The sequence below is a fragment of the Lichenostomus cassidix genome, chromosome 17 (genome assembly GCF_008360975.1).
Source record: "Lichenostomus cassidix isolate B80296 chromosome 17, HeHo_3.0, whole genome shotgun sequence".
Taxonomy (NCBI): Eukaryota; Metazoa; Chordata; class Aves; order Passeriformes; family Meliphagidae; genus Lichenostomus; species Lichenostomus cassidix.
Window position 1 is genome coordinate 6662770 of NC_139497.1, and position 19575 is coordinate 6682344.

At 50.0% G+C, this 19575-nt stretch overlaps 1 protein-coding gene across 1 annotated transcript in view; it reads left to right on the top strand.

Annotated features, from left to right (window-relative positions):
* Nucleotides 1-3205: 3205 nt before the first annotated feature.
* BRINP1 (BMP/retinoic acid inducible neural specific 1) overlaps nucleotides 3206-19575 on the top strand; it is an 84141-nt gene continuing 67771 nt past the window's right edge. The window contains exon 1 of the mRNA XM_085077203.1: nucleotides 3206-3603. The gene's annotated coding sequence lies outside the window, so the exon portion shown is untranslated. The remainder of the gene's footprint in view (nucleotides 3604-19575) is intronic.

The window sequence follows — 19575 nt, forward strand, 5'->3', positions numbered from 1 at the left end:
AGCTCATGGGACTCTGGAGTGAGTTTTGCTGCAGAATCACAAATAGAGATGAACAATTCACGGTGTGCAGCTGGCACACACAGCTCCTTTTGCAGGAGATAATAATGGCACTTTGTGCTGGCCTGTTTGGGGTAGAGTGAATTTCCCTCCTAGCAGCTCATGGGATCCTGCTGTAGGTCTGTGACCAAAGCACTGCTGTTGCCTCACTGATGATTTAGATATAGAACATCATGCTCAGCAACAAAAAGGGGAAAAATAGGATTTTAGTTAGATTAGTCGTCTTTGGTTTGAGATCCAGCTGGGTATTGGTCTGCCTGTGGGACATGGTGACTGATTGCCTTTGTCTCATTTCTTTTGTTTTCTTTTAATCATCTTCTACTGCTTCAGTTCTGAAAAATTTTTCTATTGACCCCCAAGTTTTCTTGCTTTTATTTGCCCAAATTACTCTTTCCCCATCCTTGGCACCACAGTAATTTTTTGTTTGCCCAGTTCTTGCAAACTGGAGACTCTCTCTCTCTCTTCACCCTGTGTGTTGTGAATTTCTGTTCTCCTTGATATCCTCCCCTGATAGACTGGTTTCTATTTTCTTCATGGGAACAATATTATAGTTTAAAGAAATCTAAGCATTGCTTTAAAGACATCTGTGGAAAGAAGGGTGAAAAAAGTGAGGATTGGACGTGCTAAAATTGTCAAAAGCTCAAAAAAAACCTCCTTGCTGGAAGAAGAAATAGAAATCCTTGTTCAATGGAGCTTTGTTGATTTGGGGTGAAGATCCAGGCTTTTTTCATTGTAGGGAGAAGGTGAGTTGAAATATCGAAGACTAAAAAGAAGAGACCACTGAAAAGAGAAAGCTACTGAAGTGAAATAATTTTGTTTTTATAAATGGCATCCAGAAACCTTATCTTTGACACATAAGAACAGACACATAGCTAAATATGCTGTAACCTGCTTAGGTTTCCAAAGCAGCAAATTAAACCAGTGGACTATGCAGTGAGTGTCCATTCAGATGAGCAAAGCTCATTGAACACAACAATACTGTAAGAGAACATGTTGAATACTCAATGCACCAAATAATCCGCTTTTGATACAGAGACAGTCACAGCTTTGAGAAAAGAGGCAGCAACAGACTATGTGTGATTTGGGGGGGAACAAGGAAAATATTCTCAGACAGGAAAATGATAAGCAAAATTACCCTCTTTGTTTTGTTTCATGTTTTCTCCTAATCATATTTTTGTTATATTGACAGCAAATCTTATTTCCATTTCCAAATCTGTGCCCATTCCCTGGGGAGCCTGGGCAGTGCCCAGCACCCTCTGGGGGAAGAACCTTTCCTGACCTCCAGCCTGACCTGCCCTGGCCCAGCTCCATCCCTTGGGTGATGAGCTGTTCCCTCAGCCTGTGAGACCTTTGGGTGCCTAAAGAGTATCATCTCACCTGCTTTCTCTCTCTCCCTCCTCACAGGGATATGAAATATCATTCTGGGGGGTGCCAAATCCCACCAGCCTGTCCAGGTGCAGTGAGGAAACACACCCAGACTTGTTGCATTGGCTGTGTTGGCAAATCCCATGTGGCTGCTCTGCAGGTTCATGGAGCCTCTGGTTTAATCTCAAACAGCCTCATGTAGGACTCGAGGATTCCTCTCCTATTTCTGGTAAATGCCAAGAGCATCAAGGAAAGAACACACCAGTGATAACTCCAAACACCATTTATTTGTTTAAACAAGGGCTGTGCCCTTTTTTTAATGTTCAGTAGAAGACCTGATCCCTGGATTTTCCCTGCTGTGGAGTTTCCTCTGTTGCCTTGCACTAGGGGAGACTGTGAGAATCATTTCAGCCTTTCATTTGAGCCAGTGTGACAAAATGTGAGGTGGCTCACCAGGAAGTTGCTTTGTGGCTGAACAGCCACTTGGAGAAAGGCACAGCTCGGGAGCTTTGGGTGTCCTGTAACTGAGATAAGCTCAGCTTCAGCCCTGCTGGAGCAGCTTGGAGTTTAACGAAACAGCTTCTAATTCTGCTTAGGAAAGATTTGCTGAAGATTTAGCTTAAGACAATGTTCTGTAGCCACAGGGGATGGGTGAGAGAAGGACAGAGTGTCCTTGCAGGCCAGGGAAGGGCCTGTCCTTGCAGGAAGGAGGGCAGATCCCATCGCCCTCCTTGCCCCACATACCCTGCAAGAGGTGGCTGATTTTTTTCCCTCTGTCAGCCCAGCCCAGCCCAGCCCAGCAGCCACAGGCTTTTCTTAGGAATCCCTGTCTGGAAACCTCACATCACAGCGCTGTAAACGCTGTTCGTACACCAGGCTGCCTCTGCTGAGCTGCTGAATTTCGCTGGGTGGGTCATGCCCTTGAGTCATCCCCATCTCCATCCCTCATCCCAAGCCTTCCCCAAGCCCAGCGGCGGCACTTTCACCCGGGGGCACAGCCGGGCCGGGAGCGCAGCTGTGCCGCTGCCTCCGGGCTTGGCTCGGCTCCGTTCTGCTCGGCTCAGCTCAGCCTGGCTCAGCTCGGATCGGCTCAGCTCGGCTCAGCTCAGCCTGGCTCAGCTCGGCTCGGCTTAGCTCAGCTCAGCCCGGCTCAGTTCGGATCGGCTTAGCTCAGCCTGGCTCGGCTCAGCCCGGCTCAGCCCGGCTCGGCTCAGCTCCGCTCTCCCGGCGCTGTCCGCGGTGCTGAACGGCGGTGCTGAACGCGGCCGCCCGGCAGGGATGGGGAGCTGCTGCTCGCTTCCAGCTCCCCAAGGAGGGCTGGGATCCCCCAGTGCGGCTCCAGGCTGGGAGCATCCCTCTCTTCCATCAGCTCCCCGCTCGGCCGAACGAGCCCGGCGCTGCCCGGGTCCCGGAGGGGAGAATTGCAGGCGTGTGGGAGTAGGGAAAAAAAAATTAAAATTAAATGGATGGGGTCTGCGTGGAATGGCAACCGGCCCCGCTGCAGCCTCCTCCCCAAATCCCCTCGGCAGACAAGTTTCGATCCCCCCAGCCCCGTCCGGAGGCCCTCCGGGTCTCACCCTCCCTTCCCACGGCCCAGGCTCCGTCTGGCCGGAGCTTAAGTCCCTCCTTTCTGCCCCCGGCCCCTCCCCTTCTCTAATTATGTACAAAACACTTCTTAGAATAAAATGGCCAAGCTGGGGCTCCGCCCTGCTTTCCTCTTCCCCATTCATCCTCTCCAGCCCGCTCCAAGCTCCTCCCCCGGTGGAAAGCCCAGCCTCTCGCTTCCCTCCTGGAGCCCTTTTCATTTTTATTTCTAACCCCCTCTCCATTCTCCCTGCTGCCTCTGCTCCTTCCCCCGATGGCTACGAACTGAGCAGCAGATGAGAGGGGGGGCACAGGAAGGGGGAAAATAAAAAAGCAAGAAAAAGGAAAAGGAAGAAGGGGAGAAAAGGAATTTTTTTTTTTTGCCTCTGCCCTTAATGCCCGCGATCTGGATCAAGGAAGGGGATTTTCTGTCTGAGCATGAAAAGGACTGCTAGAGCCCCAGGATTTTCACGCCTGCAGCATCAGCCCTGCACCCAGTATGCGAGCTGGACAGAGAAGCTCTCCCACAAGTTCCTACCGAGCCGAATAAAACCCACGGGCGACCCGATCTCCGCCAGAGAGGGACATTAGCATCAGGTAAGGCGAGCGCTGCGCTGCGGCTGCGGCGCTGCCCGTGCCCGGGGCTGGCTCCCCGTCCTGCCGCGCGTTGTGTAACGCGCCCGCGGCCCCTCCGCCCGCTCCGCCACCCTGGGCACCGCCGAGCCTCGGGGGACACGGATGGCAAAGTCCCGCAGCCCCGCTAGCGGTTCTGCTGCGTGAGGGGCCGAGATGGGGGCGCTGGGAAGACTGGCGGCGCTGGTTTGTACTGGGGCGAGACGCAGCGCCCCGGAGGATGCTCGGCAATCGGGGTTCAGCCTCGGCGGGGGTGGGAGACAGCCAGGATCCATCTGTATTCCGGAGTATCGATACATCCCGGAGCGGGGGGGGACCGTCCCCAAGGAGATGGTGTCATCTCCACTTAATCCGCTGCTCCGCTTTCGCAAGTGACAAGCAAATCGCGGAGGAAAAGGAAAGTCTGTCGCCTCGAATCCCACACTGGGCTGATTGCCGCTACTTCCAGCGGGGATGGGAGACAGCGGCAGAGCCGGGGGAGGGCAGCGATGGCGGGGAGCTGCACCCCACCGTGCTGGAGATGGGTTTTCCCCGCTCGGCATTCAGTGCTGCCTGCCAGGCTGGTGTGGAGCATAACTTTGCCTTTTTCCAGTCCTTGGGGAATCGGGGGACGGAGGGCATCTGCACGCCATTGCATCATCCCCGAGGTCCAGCACAGGCTGGGTGTAAAGCCCCAGCGACGATCCGAAGCGGGGAGGGGGTTATAGGTGTGTTTTGGCTTTGGAGGGTCCCCCGTGCTGGTGTCTGGGAGCGGGGAAGGGAGGAGGTGTCAGTTTTGGATGCAGTCTCCTCTTCACGGAGAGAGCCCAGCAGCAGACGAAACGCTGGCAGAACTGGTGTTTGAATTTAGCCGTGTGATTGACATCTGCACCAGGCAGGACAGAAGGGTCCTTCGTGCTGAACTCTGGCTGCTCATCTGGCTGCAGCATAATAATTTGGTAATGGCAGGAAAGCTGCTTTCCCAGGAGTTGTAGAGAAGTATTTGGGGGCTAGCGAGAAGAGAAGGGAGCGAGTAAAGAGGAGATGTGGCTTTGCTGTAAGGAACGCGAAAGGTTTTTTTTAAAAAAAATCCCTTATAAAGGAAAAATATCGATCGGCTCTGCCGGCGAGTAGCAGCCAGCCAGCCCCGGACTGTCTCCCTCCCACACAGCACAGACAAGGCACCGTGGTCTCCCCGGAGCATGTACACACCAAGCACACCCAGCACACGCCGTGGAACTCCCAGCCCAGCCCGTGCTCACACACAGCACCTCGGGCTCCTCTCCCGTGGATGCAAACAGCGCTCTGATCCCTGCAGCCCCGCAGCTCCCGCACGCTCAGCCGAGCAGACGGGATCCACACACCCTGGAACGTGCAGAAATAGCTGCATTGATATTCTTATTATGTAAATCAAACCTTCAGACGTTCACATGAGCACACGCATGCTGTCTTCCTTGCAGGGCTCGCAGTAGGTGGTTTGTTCCTCCGGTGTAGTTTTCTCCCTTGCAGTTGGCTCCAGGCATTGATTTGGGGTTTGTCTGACTCCAAAGCCCTTTGCAACTCAGCAGAAAAGCCTGCTACATTTGGTGTGCCTATGCTTGTTTTACTGCTCTTTGCACGTTCTCCGGACTCGGGAATGATTTCACTGCTGGAAAGGCAGGCGAGCAGCAGGCAGGGAAGCAGCGAAATGGCTGGGGGAACGGTGGCAATTCCATACCCATCATGCCTTCTCTGATCAAGAGCTGGAGTCTGGGAGTGTGGGAAGAGCCGTGCTGGAGTTACGTTGCTTTTTAACGTGTGTGAGAGTGTGTGAGCAGAACCGCACACACATCTGAGGCTAAAACACACAATGCAAGGCTCCACTCCAGCCTTACCCTGCTTCAGAGCAAAACCCTCCCATGCTCCGAGTGTAGTACTCCCTTTGCAAGCCCCTTTGATCAGAAACGACAGAGTAGGCACCGGGGAGATGATGTCACTGGTGTTAGAGGTGTTTAACATCCCCCTCTGACCTTCCTCCTCTTCCTCTCTTTCCATAGGGCCTAGTGAGGAGGCTGTGCAAGCCTCCGAGAGCAGGAATATAACGAGGCTTACTAAAGTCTGTGTTAAAACTTTGGAGAGGAGGAACATTTGGTGAATTGGCTTGTTCTAGGTAAAAGGTGTCCCAAAAGGAGTGGTGGGGAACGTGTCTGTGTTCCCCCCTAACCTCCACTGTTTACTACATTGGAAGGATGTGTAAGGTGGACGCTAAACACTGTGTGGGAATGGGTCTGCCAGCAGACAATAATCATTGTTGTCTGTCTGACAGAAAGAGTTCAAAGCCAAATCCTCCCATCTTCGCTCAGGCAGGAGCCCCACCGCCTTCTCTGGGTGCATTCCTCAGGAGAGCACGGCAAGAACTCACTCCAGAGCCAGGGATCCGGGCACAGCTCCCTGCCCAGCTGCAGGAATGGATGGCGATTTCTAGACTTTATCCAGGGCTCACTGTCTACAGCTGATGCAGAGATGTCGAGAAAACAGGAAAAAATTAATGGGGGGGGGAATCGCTGAAGAAGAGAAATGAGGGTGAAGAGCCCCTCGAGCCCCGCAAGGCACGGCGTTCGGAGGTGGGAAATCAGGGAGGGACACCCCCGGGAAGGGAACACACCCTGCGCCCCGCGCAGCCCCGCGCACCCTGCGCCAGCGCGGCGGGCGGTGCCGCCGGGCCCCAGGAGGGGGCGCTGTGGCTCCACGCAGCGCCGGGCGCGGAGCAGCGCGGAGCGGAGCGGGGATCGTCTGCATCCCTGCCCGCATCCCTGCCCGCATCCCTGCCCGCATCCCTGCCCGCATCCCTGCCCGCATCCCTGCCCGCATTTCTGCCTGCATCCCTGCCAGCATCCCTGCCCGCATCCCTGCCCACATCCCTGCCCGCATTTCTGCCAGCATCCCTGCCTTCATCCCTGCCCGCATCCCAGCCCGTACCCCTGCCCGCATCCCTGCCCTCACCCCTTCCCGCACGCCTGCCCGCATCCCTGCTCTCCCATCCCTGCCCGCATCCCTTCCCTCATCCATTCCCGCATCCCTTCCCTCATCTCCTCCCTCATCCCTTCCCTCATCCCTTCCCTCATCCTCTCCCGCACCCTTTCCCGCATCCCCAGGCGCGGCTGAGGCGGAGGGCCGGGGATGAGGCGCTCGGTGCCGGCGGAGCTCCTCTCCCGGAGCCCAGGTGCGGCGGGGCGGTGCGGGCCGCGTCCTCCCGCTCCGGAGCGGCGGGGCGAGCGCAGCCTGCCGGTTCCCGGCCCGGTGCGCGCAGGGATCGCTCACCCGGTGATGAAATGCAGCTACTTCTGGGACAGAGCCCAGCAGCTTTTCCGTGCCAGCAAATACTACAGGGGAAGTGAAAAATCACTTCATGCATTGGAAGTGCAGAGATGAACTTAGTGAGGCAGAATATAAATTACCCGGAGCGAGGGAGCTTGTGCCCAGTGGTTTGATTTACACCATCCCGCCTGCAAAAGTATCATGAGATTTTTAACAACCGTAAGGACCTTGGCCCATTTCCTTGCAGGCCACACAGAGCAGCCTTTCAGACAGGGAGAATATCCACACAGACACAGAGATCTAGCCTCTAAACAGAACCATGGAGCAGGGTCTGGTCCTGTGGTTCTCCCTTTTCTTTGGAAGATGGCTGCTGGAGCAGGATGCTGAGTTACAGAACGGTGCTGAGCTGAGGCAGGGCAGAACATCTCCTCTGTGGTACCCCAGAGGGTTCTTGGGTGCCAGGGAAGGTTTTTCCCTGCTTGCTGGGCCTCTGCTGGGCCTGGAACACATCTAGCCAGGGCTGCAGTTGGTGTGGAAAAGGGAAATGTTATCAAGCAGAGAGACCTGGGGAAAGAAACTGGATATATCTGCTGGGTAGTTCTGTCTGGAGAGAGGATGGGCAGAGCTGGAACAGACAAATGAGGTGACATTCCCAGGGTTTGGAGTAGGCAATGACAGCTGTTGCTGGCTTGATGAGCTAAGCTGTGCAGTGCCAGGGAAGGAAAAGTCCTAGGAGTAGTGGGAGGGAGGAATGGGAGAAAGAGCAGAAATCAGAGGAGCAGCTGATTTAGGCTGAGCTGAAGGCTATTGAAGGAATCAAGTTTATTTCAGGAATGCTGAGTGGAGTGGAGGTGGCATAAACTGGGTGTGAAAATGTCATTTCAAAAAGCAACCAAGAGTCAGGCCCAGGATTCCCCTGAGCCTGGGCTGGGGAGTTTAACACCACGTTTGCAGCCCCTTGCTCAGGGAGCTGTTTTCCTGCAGCCTCGAGGCAGGGCCTGCAAGCAGCTTCACAGGAGAAAGATGCTTATTTATTTTTGCTATTTGTTCTTCTGAAGTCATGTGTTCTACATCCATTTTATTGTTGCCTGCACGGCGCAGCTGGCAGAGCTCAGCTCTGCACAGAGCTGCTGCTTTGTCCTCTGCAGCGCTGGGTGACAGTGGGACCCGGGGTGGCATCAATGGTGGTGGCATGCCTCTGGGTGTTGACACAGCATTCCTCAGTGCCTGGACTCTCCCTCACGAGATTCCTGGCTCCTGTTCCAGAAAAACAACCAGTTGCACTGCTGATGGATCACTTCTTCCAGGGGCAATGGGAATAACAGTAAGTCAGGGAGGAGTGAAGAATCTAAACCAGTTTCAGAGGGTGCTCTGCAGGGGAGGATGGAGGGAATTGCCTCTGCCAGACACGTGCTGTTTGTTGTTGTTCACTGTGCTGGGGATGGAAATGCTGGGCAGAGGTAGAAACTGAGGCGCCAGAGGCACCAGTGTAGCTTCAAGACAGTTCTGTGTGTGTTTTAACAATGGGCACCATTCAGTGGAGCATTTCCATCACAGAGACACTTCCCTCCCAGAGGGTCACGGATCACAGCTCTGATCTGACACAAACCAAGCTATGAGAGGTTCTCACACCTAAGAGAAGCTCCAGAAAACCAGCAAAACCCCCAACAATTTGCTCCAGGGCTTTTGGTTGGCCATCAAAGCAGAATATGGGAGCAGAGGGAGCTCTCACTCCCATTCGTTCTCCGTACTCCCAATTTCCAGTAGAGTAGCTCTGGATCTTGTGGTCTCCTTATGACTGAGAACTGTCTCATGGCTATCCTGATAGGAAGCACATCCTTTCCCCAGGTGTTCAGAGCAGATACATCCTGGAGCCTTGTGACAGCTCTTCTTCCAGCCTGGACTTTCGTATCTTTGCACATTACAGCAGGAATATGTTGTACAGTGAGCTCCTGCAAAAAGCTCGCAGCCTCTAGCTGTAAATCATCGCAGCCTGTCGAAGCCAGGGCTGTTAACTGGCTCCGTGGTGAGTGAGGATCTCTTTCTTAGGCTTTGATTTAGAGTGTGATTTAGAGCCTGGCCTGCGCTCTAGACTCCGCTGTGTCCATCACGGCCTTGGATGCAGTTTTGGCTAGAAGTCCTGAGTCGGCACAACCCATCCTGTTTAGCCATTTCTTTACCTTGCCCGAGCTGTGTGAGGCTGTCAGATGCATTGCTCACGCTGGAGACCTCGGAGGTAATTTATCCTTGCAGTTGTGGATGCTGACTTGCTAAGCAGGCTGGTGGACAGGGAGGATGAGCCTTAAAACCATCGCCTTGTGTAGGCAGAACATTCCAGGGGAGGCCGCAGGGCCAGAAAAATAAATAAAAGGGGTTAGTAGAAAATTACAAAGAAACTGAAACAAATCAGGGAAGAAGGAACAGAAATAGGAGAAGAACGAGTCTTAGGGAGGAGGCTGGGGATTCAGGGTGGGCAGGAGGACCAGGATGAGCAGGTGTGAGTCCTTAGCTGGACTTCTGGGATCAGTGGAGCAGGCAGCAGCGAGGCAGGGTGGGGGTGCTGGAGCAGCTCCTGGCGTGTGGCTGCTCTTCAGGCAGGTACAGATGGTGAGCGGGTAAGCAGAGCCCTCAGACATATGCTGGGGCACATATGTGGCTCTGGGTCCCTCCTGGCTCAGGCCACCTCCCTGCCTGGAACAGGAGAGTCATTCCAGCCATTCCCCACTCCGCTCCGTGCTGGGAGAGGTTTGCAGCCAGAATCAAAGGTGTGTTTTGAGCGAGCAGCGAGAGCTTAGGAGGTACAAGCTGAGACTGAAGAATGCCTGAGAAATACTGGGAAAGTCAAAGGAAAGAACTAACAAAGACAGCACAGTGTTTGTGGTAGAACTGTGAACAGAGAGAAGAAAGCAGCAACAAAGATCCCTGTAACATAGCCTTAAGACCAGCAGCTATTTCTAGAATTGCTTATTGTCATGTCGTCCAAATTCGGAGTTGCTTCTGCAAAACAACTCCAGGCTTTGCTGTTTTATGCTGGAGAATGCTGATAATGTGTTTATCTGCCATTTCCACTCTCCTAAAAGAGAACTGTAAAGTATTTGAAAATGATGGACTATGTTTTAGGACAGTGCATAGATAAATCTGGTCAACCAGGGAAAAGAGACCAATTAAGATTTTTCTACAATATTTACCTTAAGTAACCAAAGAACAGAAATTTGAGTTCTAGAAATATTTAGATAAAACCCTTTCTGTGCAATTAGAGATAAATGTGCATCAGTCCTTTTCGTTGCTGCTTGGGAGGGAAGAGTTAAGGTGAAAAGACTGATTGGAACTGGAAGCGTTGCTCAGGGAATTTGCTGGAGGATGAAGGATGAAGGAGGGATATGTTTTGCTGATGGAGCTGGATTTGGCCTTGTTAAGACTGGGAAAAACTGAGAAGTGTTCTAACCACAACAGCAGGACACTAAAGGGGTCAGAAAGACATGGATGAGTGCTGTCACTCCCGGGATAACCTTTCAGCTGTGTGGGGATGTGCAAAGTCAGTATTTGTCTGAGGACTGTCATCTGCAGTGCCACAAGGAATATCCTGTGTGTGACTATTTCTGTATTGATTCATGCTTTGGGTTTTCATAACATTTTTCATAACATTCTGCAGTAATGGAATAAGTTAGGAATCATCTGCAGAAGTACTTTTTGGGAGGGAAGATTTTAGATCTAGTACCGCATAATTCCTTGGGTGTCTCCCAGCTTTCTATGGGAAGGAGAAGCTTGAGTAACTGTGGCTCAGTTCTCTCCCCTCTTTGTGACTGGATAGGTGTCAAATCCCCCCTCTTGTATCAAAGGCCTTGCTGCTGCAGGATGTGTCCCTGAGTGCTCAGATGTTGCTCAAAGTTTATCAAACAGACTCATTTTCACACCCGGGCTCAAGTGCCACCAGCCCGCTGCCACCACGACCACAAAGACCTTGATCCTGCAATTGGAATCACACAGACAAATTTTTAATTACAGCCCCATGGACATAATGAAACTGATTTCCAGGATCAAAGCCTAAGCAACAGCAAATCCATACACACGCCGAGTGCAGAGTGAATCATGTTTATGATCCATCAGCGTTCAGCTTCTTTGTTCCAAAATGCTGGTCAGGAAGGCAGAAGAAATATTCCCCGGGATATTATAAAGACTAACATATCATCAGAGGGAGAATCAATGGAGATTGATGGCAAATTAGATGGACACTTGAGACATTAAAAGGAAGGATGGAAAATAGAAGCGATATTATAATTGAACCATATTAATACATTTTAAATTGCTTTACAAATATTAACAAGTTAAATAAGGGAAGCCTGGAAATAATAGTTTATCTCATCTGGGAAAGCTGGGAGTGAGGAGGGACATTCAGGTTCCAGCACAAAGGTATATGAAGGTTAAAATGAAAAGTGATCAGAAGCATTTTAACGCTTTGATGATACAAGAACAAGGGGGACACATCAAAATTAAAGGGCACAACTTTTAAAGCAAATTAAAAGGAAATAGTCCTTTCTTCAGTGTATAGTGAAGGCACACAATTCCCTGCTGCAGGATGTCGCTGAGATGAAAGTCCGGATGGATTTGAAGTGTAAAAGGCTACATAACTTTGTAGCAATTAATAGCATTTGCAGCCCCGCAATCTGGGACAATGGTAATCAGATCTCAGGCTTCAAAGCAAAGGCTGACCATCTTCTGGGGTCAGGAAGGACATTTTCTCTGTGCATAAAAAGAACATAATATGGTTGGCCAGGTAATGTGACTGGCTATGGTCGATCCTGCTGGAAGCTAAGTCAGCAAGAGATTAGCAAATTGCTTCTGTGGGTGCTGGATTAAGGTATTATAAAAAGGTTTTCATCAATGCCAGACAGAATATCAATCCAGCAATCTCTTCTTCTGTGTCAACTCCCACAAAAGTAATTTCAGTGATTACAGGAGATATTGAAGTAGGACATAAAACGGGTGGTTATAGGCGGCAGCAGTGACCCTGAGCTGCACAGCTCAGTTTCCTCTATCAGCACTGCTATCTGAGGGATGGTGCAGAGCTGGGATGAGCCTGGAGTCTCTCAGCACCAGGCTCTGTGTGGATACAAACTCCCTGTCCTCCCTGTGTGGACAGAGGAGAAGGAACAGAAACAGGGAATGTCATCACCTCTACTCAGTACCAGAGGAGATGCAGCACAAGGCTTGGCGATCAATTCAAATCCTGTAAGCAGAACCATTTCAGTTTGCAATTTTGCCTTGACAGATTCTGGAAGTGGTTTGTGGGTAGGTAGCTGAACGCTTTAGAAAACAGGACCTTAAATACTGCTGTGGGATGTGGGGAACATTTGGAAAATCAGCCTGCAAGGTGTTTGTAAGATGTCACCTGAAGGAATGTGCCCAAGCTGGTGCAGGGAGGCTGAGACACAGATAGGTGAGTGCACGAAACCTTGAGACTTAACCAGAGCAGCCTCTAGGAGTGGCAAGGTGGACAGAGATCAGCTATGGAGCTGTGTCCTCTCCCCACATTTTCTCCCCAGTGCCACAGTCCCATCCACCTGGGGGTCCCGAGGTGACTCCCCCTGTCTGCCTCGTGCTGGGCACAGTCTTGCCTCCTGCCCAGGCTCATCCACCATCACCACACTGGTGAGAGTGATGCCTAAAGCAGAGCTTACCTGAAACAGAGGCCAGGCAACGTTAGGAGAATAAAAAGCAGATCAATTTATGAAAGGCCTTTAGGTACATTTCGGGCACAAAAAGCCTGCTTGAGAGGCTACACCCAAAGTAGACAGTGAGTCACGAGTTCTTCACATTTTAGAAGTTCTCTCTATTAACACATTGAGCCTCAGTTCTCTAATTACACCTTCAGGTGATGATATCAATTACCCCAAGCTTGCTCCCCTCAATTCACTGTTGTTTACATATTTTGGGGCTCTGAGGCAGCAAAGTGTCCTTGGATTTTCCAACTGAGAGCAATAGTTTTGTCTAAAATGCTGGGAACAGAGGTTTTCAACACTTTATATGGAGCCTAGAGCTGCACACCAAAACTAGAGATACATGAAAAATAGAAGCTAAAAATCCTTAAGGCATCAGGAGGGATGAGGAATGTGCCTTTCTCCTTAACTTCCCTCTCCCATCAGCCATTCTTTCACTGCTGCTGACGAGAAAACAAAGCTGTTGTGTACAGACAGGAGAGTTCAGCTTCAACAGGTGACACCTGCTGAGGGCCACTTCTGCAGTGGCCACGAGCATCTCTAGGTGAGGCAATCAAGCAGTGCTTCCTTCAGAAAGGTGGGCAGGATGGACAGCTGATGGCTTGTGAGGAAAACACATCGATAGATGGGATAAAGTTCTGACAGAGTGTGACTGGGAGGAGGGAGGGAGAGCTGGCTGGTGGGAACTCAAAGTGCGCTGGGGAGGCAGCTGTGAATTCTCAGACAAATTGCCATATTGGACAAATCATTCCTGTGCTCCCTGGATTGCAAACAAGAGAGGGGTTTGAGCTGCAGGTGCAAATCTGCTGGCGAGGTGTTGTGTAGGTGTGATGATTACTGTGCTCCTGGCCTGGGCTGGGAAGGAGAAAGATGGACAAGGGAGTTTTTGTTCTGAAAAATGCACCAGAAAGATGTATGGAAAAAAACCCCAAAAACCAATTGCAGGTAGGACTGCAATTTACCTGCATTATTGGAAGATTGATTTCTGATGAAAGGAGCAGAGAAAGGAAGGGGAATAAAATTTTATGGATGGCAAGAATGGGGATCAGAGCTCTAAAATGGCAGCTGTGAGTTAGTATTCTTGAAGGATTGGCTCAAATGGGACTGCAGAGACCAGTGCTGGCTTCTGATTTCCAACCATCTGCATTTAGAAAAGAGAGGGAGACCAGCAGGCTGGCCTCGGTGCAATTCTGCTGGATTTCCCTTGAGAATCAGAATTGTCCCTGCATTTCAAGTGCCTGAAAGCCTTAAAACACTGACAAGGCTGAAAGGTGAGGTGAGGGTCGAAAGCGAGAGCGGCTGGCAGGAATAAGTAGATTGTAGCCTAGGCTGGATAATTCAGGGATCTGTAATAAAACTGCCCGGTGACAGATAGTGAATAAAAGACTACAGGTATATTATGGTTTACGGAGCGCAGGACAGATGTGTCTCCTAGGAGGATGAGATAAGGAGGGGAAGGCAGCAGTGGCTGTTTTGGGATGCAGCAGCACTGCGTGAATAAAGCAGCGCTGTGCGAGATAGTTCAATCATGGGGCTGTCACTGGCATGTTATATATGACCTTGGGCAGGTCACTTAGGCTGGGAGCTTTTCAGAAGAGCTTTTTAAATGCAGGTGTTTCCATGCACAGGAGCTGAAGGCCTTCAGTGCTGCGGCACGGCGGATGGGAACTACCCAGGGAACTCAGATCCAAGTTTGGTATAAAGGAAAATCTGGATTTTTAAAAGAATTTAGCAACTCCTGTCCTCAGGAAATATAAGCCCCCAAAGACTGGTAGTCAGCAGTGCTGACTCTTTGTATTTCCAGTGCTGGGCAAAAGCAGCACTGGTTTGCATCTGCCTCCTCTCCACCCCAGTAAAATGGCTCCATCTTCAGAAATCTGGCCTGAATTAATTTCTCTCCTCATTGCCTAAGATCACTGGCTTTCCTGGAATAGATGAGGGAAGAAGAACATGCTGAATGCATCTGTTCCCCTCCCTTGCACACAGCAGTGGGTATTTGACACACACAAAACACAAAATGAAGTTTGCAAGTGCACACACACTCACAGACACACACTCACTGTGCTTTAAGAACGCTGAATCAAGGCTGCTGCTTCATATTAATCTTTTTACCAACTTCAGCATTTGCAGTAAATAGCAATTAATGATAAAGCAGAATGCATTAAAGAGCAGAGCAAAAGAGGCTGATAAGTCCTTCCTACCAGCAGCTCCTCCTGCAGTGCTTCTCATGACTTCGTTAAATTTGAAGACACAGATTTTGTCTGTGGCTGCACTTTTTTTTTTCTCAGTGCTGCTCCTCTGGGGCAGCTCTTCTGTAAAGCCTTGACACCGGTGAAGTTTAGTCCCCAAACCCTCCGTGTCTCACAGAACAGGGACACTCCTGTGATGCTGGGGCACGACCCTCCCTCGGGTGCTGTGGCAGTGTGGATGGCAGGGCTGGGGACAAACACACTCTGCTGCCCTTGCTCTGCTCTCCAGACCTCCGTCGGTAAGATCTGGACTCTGGGAAATCAACAGGAGAAGCTGAGACACACTCTGGATTTTATTTTTAGGTGTGAGTTTAAAATTCCAGGCACTTGGAAGGATATGAGGACTGATTCCCAGCTCAATAACACAGTGTTTTTGTGTGAAGAGGCTCAGGGTGCATTTTCCATGCCCCACATGCAGAGTGTTCGAGCATGCAGGGTCTGCTGGGACAGTGCTGGAGGACTGTGGAAGATGGCAGTAAACCATTGGAGGATTTCTGTTTGCTCACATTGCCCAACACTGACGTTAATAAAGCAAAATATACCCAGAACTGGGTTACTTCTTAGAGGAAGCTTATTTCCTCCTGGAGAAACCCCAAGAGCAAACTAATAGAGGGAGCCAAGATCTTTGGCAATGTGGAAACACCCAGAGAGATTGAGAGGCTTAATTTCTATCCACATGCCTAATTTTCTTTAAATCCTCTGGATGCAGGAAGCTGAGCAGGTGATGTTTCCCTAAATACCTCTGGGGCCAAGACTGCTGTGAGCAGGGCCCTGTGCTGGAGAAACCTGCCACAAAAATGGGTGCAGACAGAGCCTAAGAGCACGATCCCTGGAACAGGCTGTGCCTCATTCTGAGTGCTCTTCAGGGCTTTGAGTCAGGGATGGCTGATGGAGGGAGCTCTGCTGTTAAATTATTTTTTTTTTTGGCTGAATGTCATAGGCACTTGGACATCACACGTTCCAATTTTCTGTAGGGACTTCGTGCCTGTTTGGTTCTGCGGTGCTTTAAAAAAAAAGAAAAAAAAAAGAAAAAGAAAGGAGAGCCAGGAGAAGTGAAAAGGAAGAATTCAGAGAAACAGAGGGTGAAAAAGGGATGGTGTCACTGTCTTAAAATAAACCAGCAGCATATGGCAATTTCTAATGGGAAAAGTAAATCCACTCTCAGATTATTTCCTGGGATCTTTTCACTCATTTTTGATACAAGGCTTTGCTCATTTATTTTGCTGTAAATCTAATTATTTCATTTTAAGTTCTCTGTTGAATGCAGATTTAGACTAGAAGAGAGCAAAGGACTCTGAAAGTCATCAGCTTAAGGAACTCAGAGAAAGTCAGCCTTGCTGAGATCCCTCATGTAGTTATGAAGATCTGACAGACAGTTATTGGAATTCCTGGTAGGAATAGGTGAATAATGACTTCTCTTTTTTTTTTCTTTTTTTCATCAGTTTAGCTCTGGAAGAAAAAATGAAGGGAAAAAATTACTTTTAGGTATTTAAATATAATTAGTGTGGCGGGGGAAGAATGAAAAGATTTTATATTTGAGACTAGAAGGAAAAGAGTAGAAAATCACTTCAAAACTTTAAATTCTGCATAAATGCATAACTTTTTTTCATAATCTTATTATTTCACTTTTGGTTGGGGTTTTTTTTATCATTCCTCTCTAGATCTACTTTATAAACATCTCATCATGCAGCATTTAAGTTGAGAAATAATGCAGTCATGTACTTTGATTCTTTTAATTTTTCCCCATCCCATTTTTTGACAGTAACTATCTAATGAATTCAATCTGAATTAATAAACATTGGCAGACAATCCCCAAGCACTTTTCTGAGCCTAATTTTAGGATGTGTTAAAAACAATGTCTCACATCCTCTAGTGCCTATGACTGCAGTTTCCTTTATGCTGCACACAGTTAAAGACAATTCCTACCTCAAATACCAGATACTCAAAGGGTCCACAGTGAAGGGAGATAAAAGGAGAAAGTAAAAAAGATCTGTCTGAAGTCAAAGTAAATCAGGAGCAGAAACATATAGAGAGGAGTACAGTCTTGACTTCATTCCCTGCTTTCTCACCAGCCTGGGGATTAATTATAAATCTCTTTCTCACCCATTAGATTTTTCTCATACTCCTTCTACTCCTGCACTTTCTCATTCACACCTTCAAGTCTTTGCTACTCCTCCTTTAATCTGACTTTCCTGACTCTCCATTTTTTGCACACTTTGCTCCTCCTGGGGAAGATTGCTAACAAAGTGGGAAGTGTTAATAACAAGGCTTGGCTGTGCCTGCTGGGATGGAGAAAGGAGGAGCAAGGTGGGTGAAGGAAAAGGTGCAAAGAGGGAGGGAAGAGATGATCTGAATGGATTTCAGACTCTGGACAAAGGTGCAGGAAGGCAGAGGAAGTCCCTGCTTGCTCAGAAACCTCTCTGCTATGGGAGCAGAGCCTGAACTGGATGTCTCAGGAGGAGAACATCAACATTTCTGCAAGGTGGGAGTTGTCTCCTCAGGGATACAGGGGCCAGCAAAGGCTTCCAGAACTGGGAGATGTGTGAGGGGAACCAGCAGATCCCTGTGCTGTGCTGTGACAGCAGGAGGGACAAAACAGAGGTGTGAATTAGAAGGAACTTTCCTTCCTGGTCTGAGAATATTATAGCAGGAATAAAATGTCCAAGAATAGCTGTCAGTCACTGCAAACAGTCACATTAGCCATGATAGATAACTTCAGGCTATGTCTTTGTGAACCCAGCAGACTCTAAATACCCTTCTTTGGAAACTCCTTCCAAACACCTTTGATTTCACAGGGATAAGCCAGCTGTATTCCTGTTCTGCATTTAATTTAACACTCATACAAAATTATTTATCTAGCCAGCTATTTATTATCTAATTCCACGTCTGCAGTTGAGGAAAGTCTGTTTATCCTTTCCCACAGCAGAGTATCTCTCTCTGGCAGCTCTGACTAGCTGCTAGGTGCCCTGGGGAATGTCGAGGCAGAATTAATTAATCATGACCAGCCATGGAGGTGTTTTTCAGATTTGGGTTTGGCCAGCTGATTGCCCAGGATCTTTCTGAGACTCAAATTGAAGACACAAATGTGACGCCTGCTCTGGGTTGCTTTCCAAATCACTTTGGGAAGCTGCAGAGGCGTGCAGGATCCATCCAGGGTGAGGAGTTCTAGCAGGAGGATGTGTGCAGGCTGGCAGAGGGGACTGTCACTCCCTTTGGCAGGACAGCACGCCAGGGAAGCTGTAAAGCACCACTCAGCATGTCCTGTCCTTCCCCCAGCCCACAGAGGTGTGAATCTCTCAGCATTCCCGTGAAAGTCTTGCAGGCACTCATTCTGCATGTCTCCCTTGGAGCAGGAGGAGCTGTGATGGCACCTGGCACTTGCCAAACTGGAAGTCACCCCTCGGCCTGCCCACGAGTGGTGGCAGTGCTGGCCAACTGCACAGGTTGTGCTGGAGCTGCAATGTTTGCTTTACACACAGCTCTGAATTCCTCCAGACCTTCTTGCCTCCCTCTGTAGAGCCTGCTGGAGCATGTGCTGCTCTTCCTGGTCAGTGATTTCCTCCTGGCGCTGGGGAAAGGTCAAGTGTCCACGCCAATCCTTTTGGATCTGTCAGCAGCCCTCTGTCCCTCTGGCCATGAAGGGCTAATGATTCGCAGAGCCTGGCATGGATGGGCAATCTCTCCCTGCAGGGGCATTCCTCCTTTCCAAAGACACTGCAATGTAACTTGGAGTAATGAAGCATTTTCCTCAAGGACTCTTCCAGGGGGTAAATCCATGCTCAGTTGTGCTGTTGCTGTCAGGGGGGTGGGGCTGCAGTATTACAGATGTGCTGGTGACAAGGGACGAGAGCAACTTTCGAGTAAATTATCCACAGTTTTCAAAACTGATCATCCTCAAACCCCCTTTCCTGCCTTCGACTTGTTCCATTGCTGCCTAACACAGAGACAAATTGAGGCACTTTGCTCCTTCCCCACCCCAGAGATGAGGCCACACGCTCAGAAACGTCGGCTGGGACGGCGTGGAGCCGTTTGTGGGGCAGGGAGGTGGAAATATCAGCTTTTAATGGAAGTCTGAGGCCCCAACAGTGCTCACTATTAGCCAGGAGCTGTAATCCGTAGTGACAGGCCAGCTGGAGCACGAGGACACATCCAGGCAGATCTGCATTCGGAGTTGCACTCCCAGCAGCTGCACGTGGGAATTCAGATTTCTGACCGCGGAGCCTGGCGCTGCAGCCGTGTCCTGTTAGGAGGGAAGGCAGACAGAACAACTCCTCTGCTGCTGGAAATCAACCTCCAAAAGTTGGGGATGGTGGTTTTTATTTGCACTGGACAAACACTGCTCGCCCTGGGAGAGGTGGTGAGGAGTGATCCCTCTCATCGATGGTGCTGAGCGTTCATGGGAAGGAGCAGCCCTGAAGGTGTGTTGGGATTTCCTTTAACGCTGAGAAAAGGGAGCAGAGGGAAGGACAATGGTCATGGCTGGCCATGCTCTGCCTCTCTGCAGGTTCAAATGAGCTCTGTGTCCTGCAGCCGCCCAGCCCTGCCTGTCTCTGATCGAAGCTGTGGCTGCACAGAGCCCTCGGGGATATTTTCCTCCCTGAAATGAGGAATCGATGGAGTTGCCTCACTCCAGGCTCAGCTCTGCTCTGCCGTTCTGCCCTCCCTTTTGCCACTTGCTTTGCCCTTCTTTTCAA